Raw genomic sequence first — 14,093 nt, 5'->3', positions numbered from 1 at the left:
ACAAAACTATGCAGAGAGCAGAAAACACAGACCAGATTCTGCTCTAGCCTGAACCTGAATAATTTATTACTCCTTTATGGTTCTGTTGACTTGAGTTGAACTACTTGCAGAGCAGACAGTATATGCCACTTACTGTGAGGGTAATACACATGTTGGCCCTACACATGCTAATATTTTGGCGAACATGAAAACAATGCGCTGGGTTCTCATTCCTATTGTTTCCAAATGCAAATGTGTCAGTGTTTGTTCTTACAAATGCTAGCAGAAAACAGCAAAACAAATTTTAGGTTCTAAAGCTGGTTTTTGTAAAAAGAGACAACACACACACACACACACACACACGGAACATGGTTTAACAGAAGGAAAGATAAGCAGGCATCCTGGAGTTTATAGTTAATTTGACTCAAAGGCAGCTGTAGTGTGCATGGCAGAGACAACATCAGCCTGCAGTCCTAAAGCCATGTCAAAATTTTGCCTGTCTGCCATACACTTAAACTTCTTCCCTACAGCAGCTTCACCTTCTGTACAGTCTGGAACAGTGACTGTTTATGGCACTTTAGGAACAGAACAAAGCATAATTAATACAACACAGCAGGAAGCTGGTGGAAATGCTCTCCTTGTCAACAAAAGCTCACCTTGGGTACACTCCTTGGGGGGGGGGGCAGAAGGCAAGTGCAATAGAAAAGCAGTCAGGCAAGGAAACACCCTCCAAGAAAATCACACTCACTTGTGCCACCATGGCTTCATAGCATACACCAGGGATGGACATTTCCTACAAGCAGACAACTAAAATAAACTCAAAAGGTTAGTCTTTGGTTTATAACAAATAAAACCAGGTACTAATTCCTGAGATGGGTGCCCACAAGAGACCTTTGTTCTGAGGCTCTCTCACGTGAATAGGTCCCAGCCCTCTTAGATCCCAGAGAGAAATCTTGGGTAGTTTCCCTGCCACAACCTGGAGAATTTTGATTTCTCAGGTAGATTGCTCTTTATCTAAAGTGTGGGAATATTTTTTATTAGAAACCGTTTCCATTTTTAACACGAATGACCAAAATGAATGTGAACTAATGAACCCAACTGGTAAATGGTATCCAATTGTGGATAAGTTAACCTTTGAGTCTTTTGATTGGAAAGCGATTAGTGCAGCACAATACTCATTGTTGGAACACTTTCCCTATGAGGAAAGGTTAAAGCGCTTAGGGCTCTTTAGCTTGGAGAAAAGACGACTGAGGGGTGACATGACCGAGGTTTATAAGATTATGCATGGGAAAGAGCAGGTAGAGAAAGAGGTACTTTTCTCCCTTTCTCACAATACAAGAACTCGTGGGCACTCCATGAAACTGCAGAGCGGTCGGGTTAGAACGGTCCTTCTGTAGCCAATTTATTTATGGCCAAATTCAAACAAGAATGGATTCTCAATGCAGATAATAATCCTTATTTTCAGAATATTATTTTTCTAAAACGCTTTATTGATGTTTTATTTTTGATTTTTAGGGATGAACAGGTATTTCAATAATTTTTAGATTGGTTCAACCTGGTACATGTAACTATAAAGTTCACAGCCCAGATCAATAAGATGGAGATTAATTACCTTGATACTGTAGTATATGTTACTGAGGCTAGACTGTTAGCAGTTAGATCTTATGTTAAATCAACAGACAGAAATTCTTACCTCCACTTTAATTCATATCACGCCCAGCACTTAAAGAGGAATCTGCCCTTTACTCAAATGCTGCGTCTTAAACGCAACTGCACTTCCCGTAAAGATTATTTATTTATTTATTTAATTTATTATTAGATTTATACCCCGCCCTCCCCCAACGGGCTCAGGGCGGCTACAACAGAGGCAATTGCCATAACAACGACTAAAACAACATATATTAAAGAAAGAAATAATTTACATCAGCAATTTGTTACACGGGGTTATCCAACAGAGGTTATAGCTAAAGCATCAGCTAGAGCAGAGTATAGAGCTAGGAGCAGTTCACTAGCTTCTAATAATAGACAGGACGCACCCAAGCTCATATCCTGTGCCTTTAATTATACCACCAATGCTGAACGTATTAAGAAAATTATTTTCAAACACTGGCATCTGGTCAGTGATATTCTGGGTTCTAAGGACAAACCTTATATAGGTTTTTGTAAAACTAAAAGTATTAGGGACTCTTTAATTTGAACAAATGTGTTAAGTTTTAGCAGAAGCCTTCCAGCTAATAGCGATCATCATCGTCGCGGGAGATGTTCAGTCTGTGTGCTTGCAATTGTAACGAATAAATTTACTTTTCCTTTTATTAATGTTACTGTCACACTGAAGCAACTTACAACTTGTGCCACTAAAAAGGTTGTGTATCTCATCCAATGTGGTTGTTCTATTCCTAAAATGTATGTGGGTATGTCTACGAGAGCCATTCGGACATGCATTATCGAACATAAATCTCGTATCCAACAGAGAAATCTAGAATCTCCATTGGTTCCCCATTTTGTAGAACAGGGGCATAGTTGTACAGATTTTACATTCTTGGTACTTGAAACATTTGATACTTATAAGTATAATCATGTGGATGTCAAAAAAGCCTTAGCAAGGCATGAGGCATTTTGGATAAATCGATTACAAACGCAACATCCTAAGGGATTGAACTATGACATAGACTATAGATGTTTTTTATAAGTTCAATAGATAGGTTAATAAGAAATTAGAAGCCCTCTCACTGTTAACCCCCCCAAGCACCAAGATGACAGAGCATCACTTGCCCCAGAGTCCCTATCTATACCTTGTGGTATTGTGGAATAGCAACTAGTGTACTGTTTGAGACTACTGTAATGTTTGTATATCATTAAGTTTCACAATTCTGTATATCATTGAGATATTGTATGGCTTTGCTTTGTATGCCTTATTGATAGTTTGTATACTTAGAAATAATTTTCAAGTATAAAAGTGATTGTATTAGCGTACATACTTAAGTGTTTGAGTGGATCCGCCTCTCAGGGCAGCAGGGCCCTCAGACACCTGAACGGGGGAAGGGGGGTTGCATCACCACCCCTGCCGACCCGCTTCTTCTGGCTGGTTGGCTTTCTGATTCTCTCTGGGGGGTAGCCTTATCCAGTCCAGGTCGTCATCCCTGCCCCCCTGTGGCTGCCCTGCTTTTATTCCTTCTTCCCTCTTCCCCAGTGTTCCCTGCGCTTCCTCCTCCCTCCCTGCCTCCCAGCCCCGCCCCCCTACATAAATGGATATGCCGGCCCTTGGGAAGGGCTGCTACTTCTTCCAGGTTGAGGCTGGGCGCTGTCAGGTGGCTCAGTTCGGGCTGCTGGGCTCGGGTGTGTAGGTGGGCCCTCGCGCCGGGCTGCAAGCCTGATGCAGCCATTTCGGCGCAGGTGGCCATGCTCCTGATGGCTCCGTTGCAGCTGCCGCCCGGAGAGAGCGCATGGGCTGGTGGCGGTGGCCTCCCAGCCAAGCTGGTAATCTTTGGCTGCTCGCCCTTGCCCCCCCGGGGCCCCAGGTAAGTGGCAGAGGACAAAAGGGGGGGTCTGCGGGCGGCACGGGGGATCCTGCTAGCTGTGTGGGGGTGCTGGGAGTCCCGACAGCAGGACATTTTCTACAAGCAAAACTGCAAATACACCCAATGCTAAACTAAGAGAAAGCGACAAACTGCTGCACTCTCAGTTATGAAAAAATGTTTCATAGACTTTTTGCCATCCTCCCTATAATATCCCAAAACAAAATCCTCAGACTTTTTCATTTTGTCTTTGCATTTCACTTATTTCAAGTCTCAAGTTTTTTCAGTACTCCCCAAAATTTCCCAGTTACCCAAATTACTATACAATTTGAGTGAGTGAAACCTTATCTTTAAAAGCACATGATTCCATTCAAAGAAAAAGATATTCCATAGAAATATTTTTAGGACCAAAATGAAAAAAAACCCTTTTTCCTGAATTTTTCTGGGCCTTCATGTCTCTATCCCTTTTTGGACCATTTGGAAAGTAGAGTGTCCATTTTAAATTTCCCACCAAAGGAGGTTTTGACCAATGAATGATTTTACCTCAGGGTCCTAGGGTGCTCTGTACACAGCCTTCTTTTTAATGAAGGGTACAAAACAAACAAACAAACAGATTGGGGGGGGGGAGGCATGGATGTTTGACTAGGGGAAATTCTCAACAATATGCTGATTCTCGGCCTCCCTTCCTCCCTACCAAAAAATCTGAAATGCTGAGGAGCTGTACTCATCTCTGTGGAGTTCGTGGCTCAACTGAAAACTCAAAACAGGACAGGCCTGTTTTCTTTCTAAAACTTAGGAAACCTTCCATAACACCTGTTACAGATGATTTTATATGTAACATAAATTCAGAACAGAATGTTCACAGCCCATGTACTGAAAGAGTATGTATGCTTATAGTTGTGTGCAGCTCTCTACTGCATCTGAGGTCTCTGCATATTCTGCCACGCCTAATGCTGCTGGTTTATCTGCTCTGATGTCACAATAGAGCATGGTAGGCTAAAGTTCCAAGGCTCTATGGCTGCCATTGCCTTTGTAGTTTCTCTAATGTCACAGAGGCAATTCAGGGCTAAATGAATGAATAGATGTTTGGGGGATCCTGGCATATCTTAAAATCTGAATTCAAAAGTCCTTGATTAACATGTGTTAAATAAACGTTTGAAATATTTTGTTTCTGTATGCTATGGGAGAAGGATTTTTCTTGCTTAAGGATTTTTCGAACAGTCTTAAAAGTACACAATTTTAAAAACCCTGCCCCACATTATTTTGAAAACAAACAAACAAACAAAACTGTACTAGGATAAACAAGAAATGGCAAACAACCCATGTTTGCCTCAAACTGTTTTAGCCATATGCCCTTCATGTTTTGTTCTCTTTCCAAGAAAATTTGTTTTCCGCATATCTGAACCAATTCACCCCTCCTTACCCTTAGGGGCTTAGCAACATAGTCACAATGGTATCTGTGGAATAGAGTGATGCCGGTCTACTGCTTCACTCATTCTAGTGTTCCTGTGGTTCTGCTTTCTGCATCTGCTTTACATCTCTTCTGTGGCTCGATGCTTTACATCAGGATACAGCAGAGTTGGGAATAATTTACTATCTTTTCTTGTAATAAACAATGGTTTGCAGAAAAGATTGCTGTCTATCTGTAGCCAGGAAAACACTAGAGGGCACCATAGTGCCTAGGAAAAAATAAGCAATGGATAAAAATGAACAAGCTTTGGTTCAAGACGGTATAATGGACTTGTGTTTCTTAGGCCATTATTAAAATTCAGTAGGAATAATGTTGCCTCTAATTAGGAAGATTATACCTAAATTACATATAGAAGTTTTGTCTTATGTCATTGGGATTTCAACCATGTACTGGTATTAACAAACTCTAAATTGGAGCCACGACCTGCCTAGATACCCACTAGGTGTGTAGGGCTTGCAAATGTTTTCCAAATATAGAGAGGATTCTTGTCACTCTTGTTCATGCTGACTGGTACTTCATTACGCAAATAGTTCAACATGGATCAACGTGGCTCCTTCAAGATGGTAGGAGGTTAAATGAGGTAAAGGAGGATATCAAATGCTGGTATTAATGAAATTGATCCATCTCTTTCTTCCCTGTTGAACAACCTAAAGAAAATACATCATCTTTCAAAGCCACATTTTTGACACAAGCTACAAGAGCATAACAGCCAGCAATAGGAGCTCATTCTACCTCTGCTCTGTCACTTGAATGCTTCTAGAACACTAGGGTAATATTCCCACTCCACAGGTAGAATAGCGATATTTTAATACTTCATCTCAGTGGGATTTGCCCACGGATTTTATGTTTTTGTTGGGGGTCGGTTCTAGTTAGGCCATTCTTGATGACCATCAGCATGCGGCAAGAGTTAAATAAACATCATCACCCACTTCACAAGAATCTTGGCACAAATTCAGTTTTAATACCTTCTGAGGAGTATACCTGCTCTGATAATGATCAGTTAATAAAGTGGTAGGTCTTGGAATAGGAAGAAAACATAGGAATATGCTTTATAGGACAAGAGCAAACAATGAAATAACCATGAAATATGTTTTAAAAGATCAAAAACGACTATTTGGCAACATTATTTGAAATGTAAAGAATAAGCAACACTCCATAAGAACATAAGAAGAGCCCTGTTGGATCAGACCAGTGGTCCAATCTAGACCAGCATCCTGTCTCACACAATGGCCAACCAGTTCCTCTGGAGGGCCAACAACAGGGCATAGAGGCTGAGGCATTCCCCTGACGTTGCCTCCTGGCTCTAGGATTCAGAGGCTTAGTGCTTCTGAATGTGGAGGTTCCCCTCAGCCACCATGGCTATTAGCCATTGATAGACTTATCCTCCATGAATATAATTCCCTTTCAGAGCTGTTTATTCCTGTGACCATCACGCTGGCAACGAATTCCACATTTTAATCACTCCCTGTGTAAAGTAGTATTCATTCAGATTTTGAAGATCTCTCTAAATTCCTTAAGAATTTACCTAGCTTAGGGAATGTAATATTCATGAACAACTTATCCCATTTATTTATTTATTTATTTATTTATTTACATGTGACTTATATACCGCTCATAACCCCTAATGGGTCTCAGAGTGGTTTACAGGGAACTACATATTTGTAGTTAGTTCCTAGCTGGGGCCACAATTCACTTCAGGGGGAGGGATATCCTACCAGCACCCTCTTATTTCGGCACGATCCGGATGGCTAGCGACCAGGCTTCAAGCAGGCTTGTTGTTTCGTCTCCGGAGCGCCGCGGTTTCTCGGACTCAGCTTCCGGCAATGTCCCAACGGCTCCTGCCGTGGCTGGGTCCTATGTCGCTGCGTCGCTCTGGCGTCGCTCTGGCTCCGACTCCACCCTCCGACTCCGCCCTCGCTCGAGCAGCCGCTGCCGTCCTGGATCACTTTCTGCCGCCGCCATTTTTCCTCGCTCGCCGCCGCCGCCTTCTCTCTTCATCTCTCTGTCGTTGCCGACCCCCTTCCCAGCAACGAGCCAGGAGGAGGCTTACTATGGCTTACTATGGTCTCAGTTGAGGCCCCAGTGAGTGCAGCACCCATATACAGAGGGACTGGCAAAACGTTCGTTCAATGGGGTCCTGCTTCTTTGTGGGGAAGTGGTTCCCCTTTATGGAATTCCTCTCTGCCTCTGATCTCCAGCCTCGCAACCCAGCATACTTGGATTTATTATATCAGTAACTACTATCCTCTTACATCGCTCACAATGTCTAGTTGTGTTTTTTGCTTAGAGTCAATCAGATTTGCTATACATAGTTCTTTCTGCAAAAAAGTTCACTCTATAGATTTTTTCATGATGTTATCCTATTCAATGTACTGTTCAATTTTGTTAATACTATCATGAATTTTCTCATCTAGTTCTTTACACTGTCATTGCTATTTTGCTTTTTACAAAGTCGCACATGTGTTATTATTGAGCTCTGTTTATTATTGGGAAATTATAAAAATAAATTTTTAAAAAATGGTGTCCTGCTTGCCTCACACTTCCCAAAAATGTTCATAGATACACACGTATTCAAGCAACACATACTGAGCAGAGAAGAAAGGTTGTATGTGCACAGACCTGCCAGTTCCCATAAATGCCCAATGTATAAATTGCGCACTGTCCTTCTCTGCTTGCAAACTGAACGCTTTGTCGAGTCCTCTACTGAACTTTCCGAATGTGGGTGCTGTAGCTACAGGGAAGATCTCACATGAAGCTGCTACAGAGCCTAAATTATAGGAATTCATCTAGTGATTTTGCCCTGGACTAACTGAAATGAACAACCCAATTATGTACGTTCAGTTAACACACCAAAGATCTGTGGCCCAGGTGGGTGCTGCACTGTCATGCTAACTAAGCGTACAAAGCAGTCCCAGTTTAAACAAAACTCCGAGAGAGTACAAAATTCATCATGTTCAGATCAGAGCTAAATAATTTGTAGTTGAGCAACTGGTACAAGGAAGACTGAATCTTAAGACAGTTAGTTTGAGGGAATGTAATATGCTGTCCATTAACAAAAAGTTTTTCTTTATGTTTCTGGTGTGATGCTGATTAATTCTTTGACATCGAGCTGGAATACACAAAATAGGGTATGTTTTTAAATTTTTTTTTTTTGGGGGGGGGAGATACCACTGGCAAAGTCTACCTAGGCTCAAACAAAATTGCTTGCATACTACATAGTTCTGAGTTTGCTTCCTTGCCAATATTTTATCTCCATTTCATCAGAAAATCAGAGCAGCTGTTATTTATAAAAAATTATGAAGCTTATATTTAGTACACCGTTCTAAATGTTCAGCTTTTTCATTTTTTAATGACTGCAGAAACAGTACGGTGATAAGGTTCCACTTTACCTGAAGAAATACTTTAGATTTTGAAGGTAGTCAGCAAGTATGTTGGCTAGAGTCCTTCCACCTGGAGTACAGGAGTTGGCTCTCAATGCTGCCTACACTTCATATGTAACTAAGGCTAAGAGACTGCTGTAAGAAAGCATCGAAGGCAAAATAAAAATACCCCCCCCCCAGCATGCACTCAGCTAAGACTTTGCACCACTTCCCTGTACTAATTGGGCTCCAGCTCATCTTCAACAATGGCACTAAATCAAGATACTTGAAGGTATTCCTTAAGACACCATGAAAGCTTTCCCCTTATGTCCTCTCATGGGAGAAAGATAAAGATCATAGCATATATTCCTTACACATCCAATGACCAAAAATTGGACCCAAATGAAAAATAATTTCTTTCACTATATTTCTCCATGATGGTTATAAAATTAACTCCAAATGCTACTATAATGTACCACAAACTTGTGAGAACAGGGAATAAAGTTATGAGCCTGTACATCAGATCCTCCCAAGGCCTCCTCCTGGTTTAACTCTCCCTGCAAACTTCAGACCAACTGAAGTGTGGGTTCTCTCTTTTTCAGTGGCAGTTCTAGTATTGTGGACTGCTAGAAAATTGTAAAAATAAGCATATTTCGGAATATTTTGTCTTATCCTAAAAGTTTTTTTTAAGAAAGCAGGCAGGATGCATTATGCTTCGAACCCAATTCTAAATATAGCACACTATCTTCCCGTGATGTGAAGAAACTTATATGTATGTTTCAGTTGTCTTAAATACTAATATAAATATTGCTTCAATACTGAAGCCATGTTCCTAACATATATAACAGTTAACTTCCTGCCCTCCCCAATGTGAGGATCATTAAACTATACGGGGGGGGGGCCCTCCTACGCCCCTTCATTCTGTTCTGGGTTGCTATAAGAAATCCTGTCTTCCTAAAACATAGACTGTCTTAACATGGGATTTCTGTTGGGTACATAGCAACAGTGACACATCTGTGTTGGATCCCCAGGCATTCAAAATAACTCCATGTTTGGATCAAAGTAAGGTTTATTTCAAAGTGATGGTTCAAAAACAGGAACAAGGACATTGTTAGGAATAACTGCGAATACATATGAGCAACATAATAAAGAGATCTGAACCAGGTGAGGGCCAATGTTCCCTCTAAGCTGTGGAGTTTTGTGAGCAAAAATTCTACTTTGTGAGCTGCCGGCATTAAAGTTGTGAGCAAGCGATTTGGCTACTGCATCAATTAGTTTGCTCTGGAGCCGTCCTTCCTGAGTTAAGACAAAAATGTGTGAGCCGGAGGCTAAAAAACTGTGAGCTAGCTCACACTAACTCAGCTTAGAGGGAACAGTGGTGAGGGCCAATGAGCCCAGTTCCCGCTGGCGGGAATAGAACTTAGAAACGTGCGCCCATTTCATGGGAACATAACAGTTCTACACAATCAACACAGGTTCAGTTCACAGGCTAGATACCCATAACAAGCCAAGCGAAGCACCAACTCCCACCACCAGCTGCATGACCTTGGCCAGTTCCGCAAAGTACAGAGTAAGCATAAGGAAGCAAAAGAACCGGGGGGGGGTGCAAAGAAAAGATAAAGCATAAGGAAGCAAAAAAACCGGGGGGGGGGGGAGGTTAAAAGAAGCGTTAAGCAGGTAACACCAGAGACAATGGCAGCTAGCTGACAATCTGTAAGTTAATCAGGTGCTCGGTGAACCTGAAGATACTTAATTCTTAGGCGGAAACTTAGAATTAGTAAAATTAATCCCTCAATGATGCACAAGATATATATAAGTTTATATTCTGAAAACTCATAGGTTCTGCAGGATTTCTCAAAATTAAAACTTTCTGTTACATGTGTGTTTCTGTAAAGAATAAGATCCAGAACTATGCCACATAAACTTTTTTTGCAGTTGAAAGATCCAAAAATATCATAAATCTTAAACTCTGAGAGGGTGACCTAGGGATCATATAAGAAGAAGAAAAGAGATTGGATTTATACCCCGCCCTTCACTACCCAAGGGAGTCTCAGAGCAGCTTACAAACTCATTTCCCTTCACAACAGACACCCTGTGAGGTAGGTGGTGCTGAGAGAGCTCTGACAGAAACTGCTCTTTTTCAAGAACAGCTGTGCCAGAACTATGGCTTGCCCAAGGTCATCCAGCAGGTGCAAGTGGAGGAGTGGGGAATCAAACCCAGTTCTCCCAGACTAGAGTCTGTGCACTTAACCACTACACCAAACTGGCTATAAAGCAACTTGCCTATACGTAGACCCAATGGAAGTTTTGCCAAACACTATCCCTTTGAGGACAGAATCCTTGTTAGTTGTCTTAGCTTTCTCTGCTCTCCCAGGACCTGAATTTGAATCCTGTTGTACCTGAGCATTAGAAACACTTGCACTAACCTATGAATACTGCTGAACATTTCCAGTGAGAAAAGGGGATGAGATTTTCACTGGTTCCTTCCTGCCTGCAGCACACCTATGACTTCCCTGTTTATGCTGTTCCTGGTGTTCTCCTGTCCCTCAGGAGCAACATTTTAAGAGCACTTGGGACTGCCCAGGCAGGAGGAGGTGAGAAAGTTGTGCTGTGTTGACAGAAATCCCTCTGGGATTTCAGCTGGTTCCATGCCTAAGAGTGAAGGGAGGTCCTTATACTGGCAACTGTAGCAGCAAAGGTTGTCCCAACACAATAACCATTCTTCTATTAGAAATGCCCCTATATAAATCAATGGTGAGACCTCATTTGGAATACTGTGTGCAGTTCTGGGCACCACACCTTAAAAAGGATATTATAGCTTTGGAAAAGTGCAGAAAAGGGCAACTCGAATGATAAAAGGGTTGGGACCTCGTGGGCACTCCATGAAACTGCAGAGCGGTCGGGTTAGAACAGATAAAAGGAAGTACTTCTTCACCCAAAGAGTGATTAACACATGGAATTCACTGCCACAGGAAGTGGTGGCGGCTACAAGCATGGACGGCTTCCAAAGGGAATTAGATAAGCATATAGAGCAGAGGTCCATCAGTGGCTATTAGTCACAAGGTATAGATAGGGTCTCTGGGGCAAGTGATGCTCTGTCTTTTTGGTGCTTGGGGGGGGGGTCAGCAGTGGGAGGGCTTCTAATGTCCTGGCCCCACTGGTGGACCTCCTGATGGCACTGGTATTTCTGGCCATTGTGTGACACAGAGTGTTGGACTGGATGGGCCTTTGGCCTGATCCAACATTGGCATCTCTTATGTTCTTATGTAAAGGAAGGCTCAGGTTACCCCTAGGCCACATTTACTATTACTGAAGGACAGTGTAATTTAATCTGTAATTTTGGTATTTTATCTGATGTCTAACTACTTTAAATCCTTTCCTATATCATGAGCTATTGTTACAAATTCCAGCATGATATTAAAAGTGTATAAAACATCATTTATCTTCCCCTTTCAATCTTGTACCCAGTTTCTTTGGTTTTCCCCCATACTGTAAATCCTTTGCTATTTGTTACTGACCTATACTTAGATGCCCCATGTACCAGATCCTATAATGTTCTGTATTCTTTAATTACTATTTAGCTTTTGTTGCACAAGTAAACGTAATGGCCTCTCTGATCTTTTCTCACACTGCAACGATACCCTGAGTCCAAGTATTTCTTAACTGTGCACGACTTAAGTTCAGTTCTTGAAGGACTGTTTTGACAGACATTTAGACACAAAGACAGTGTCTAGAGGTCACCAGTGCGTGCAGGGATGCCAGAAAGCAGTAAATTAAACTCAAATGGTTTTCATTCTCCAGGGGTTGCAGAGGAGCAACCAAGGTCAGTAACCTCCTAACCCTATTCCCTGTAATTAAAATCCAATCAGGCCATTAGATTGATTCAAAGTGTTTCTCGGTGAGTCCCAGGAGGACTGAGGGACACAAGACACAAGGAAAACGCTTTTTCCTTCCCAGCAGTTGCAAGAACATCGCAAGACAAAAACACTTGATGCATTTGGCAATAGTTTAAGAGACAGGATGGGAGGGAATGAGTTTGAGCTGTTTGACAAATGCTGTTCTCATAAATATAGTTATAAGAGGAAGCACAGTTTGTTGCTGTTTTCTTTTCCAAGCTTTCTGCACAGTTCTCCCATTTCTAGTTGTAAACCAAATTGAAAAACAAAAAACACAACACAACTCCCCAAAAGCTAACCAAAGAAACAAATGAAAAATAACAAACAAATATACCCCCTATTAAAAAGAAAATCCATCACAAGAAGGAGGGGTTTTTAAAATATCAATATCCAAAGACTTTAAAAAATCCCCACCCTCTTTTCCACTCAGAACTTTGCTGACCTGACAGAAAACTGTAATGGAAACAGTATCTTGTTCTGTTATGTGAACAGGGCAGCCATCTTTTTTTATATCATGTGTTTCTTTTTTGAGGAACTGACCCTGTGTTATAGTACAGATCTCCCTGCCTGGGTGCTTACTGGCTATCTCAAGTTTCCATGGGTATCTGCAAATAAACAGAGGTCAGAAAAACAACAGAAGCCTCAAACACTCTCTCTTCACAAAGCAGCAGACCCTCTAGTGGCTGCTCTTGGAAATGTTCTCTACTTGGAACAATGGAGACCTGTGTGTGCAAAATATTTTGTTACGTCTCTTCCCTGGGCCATCTGTGGCTCATTCTTACACAGTACATGATTCCAGACTGACTCTCATGATTATGAGTCAACACCCAGTAAAATCAGGACTGGATTATGTCCCTAACCCACAGCAGTCTGAGAGGCCCCATATGATAAAAATAATTATTCTCACAGGAAAGACACTGGAAATATAAATACAAACACTTTGTTTTTTCTCATATATAGTCCCTACACTGTAGTCCTACAGTGACACCAACTTCCAGGTTTGCACACACCACATGCACACATACATAACTGGATGGTGATGTCGTAGTCTGTAAGGATTCTATTCCTTAGTACAGTGCCCCATCCAGAACACTACTGGTTTTGAGGCCTGGGCAGAAAAGATACTATGGTGCAGGCTCCGGTTACATCTAATTGGAAACTTTAATTGGTACAGAATGCTGCAGCCAGGATGTTGATAGGAGTGGGTCATAAAGGCCATATCACTCCAGTCTTGGCCCATCTACACTGGCTCCCAATTTGCTTCCAGGCACAGTTCAAAGTGCTGCTAGTGACCTTCAAAGCCCTATATAGTTTGGGACCAACATATCTGAACAACCACCTACTCCCTTATGAACCTGTTCAACCACTACTGTAATCTTCAGAGGCCCTGCTTCGGGTGCCCCAATTTCTGTGATTAGGCGGGTGACAACCGAGGAGACAGCCTTCTCAGTCATGGCACCAAAGCTCTGGAACTCCTTCCCCAGGGAAATTAATCTCTCCCCTTCTGTTGCTGTCTTCTACCAGAGGGTGAAGACTTTGAGGAATTTCAGACAGATGACATAATCTGGAAGAGGAACGGTTCCCAAACGGTTTCTGGTCTGTCATTTCAGACAGAACCATTTTAGAACCGGTTCCCTAGCAGAATATATTTGTAATTTCACACACAAATGCTTCTGTCCCGTTTAGGAAACGGGGCTGAAGTGTTTTACCTGTGAAACCGTTATCAAGTAGTCTTCAGTTTCCTCTCCCAGTTCTGATGTGCTTTTTCCCGCCGTTTTTCGCCTGCGCAGGTGATCTCTGGCTTTTTTTTAATAGTGCTATAACAGTATAATGCAACAGCATGGGGAATTTCACATTACCCAGTTTCACGTGG

The sequence above is a fragment of the Gekko japonicus genome, unplaced genomic scaffold (assembly GCF_001447785.1).
Source record: "Gekko japonicus isolate JY-2015 unplaced genomic scaffold, Gekko_japonicus_V1.1 scaffold374, whole genome shotgun sequence".
In the NCBI taxonomy this organism is placed as follows: Eukaryota; Metazoa; Chordata; class Lepidosauria; order Squamata; family Gekkonidae; genus Gekko; species Gekko japonicus.
This window is presented reverse-complemented; position numbering follows the sequence as displayed.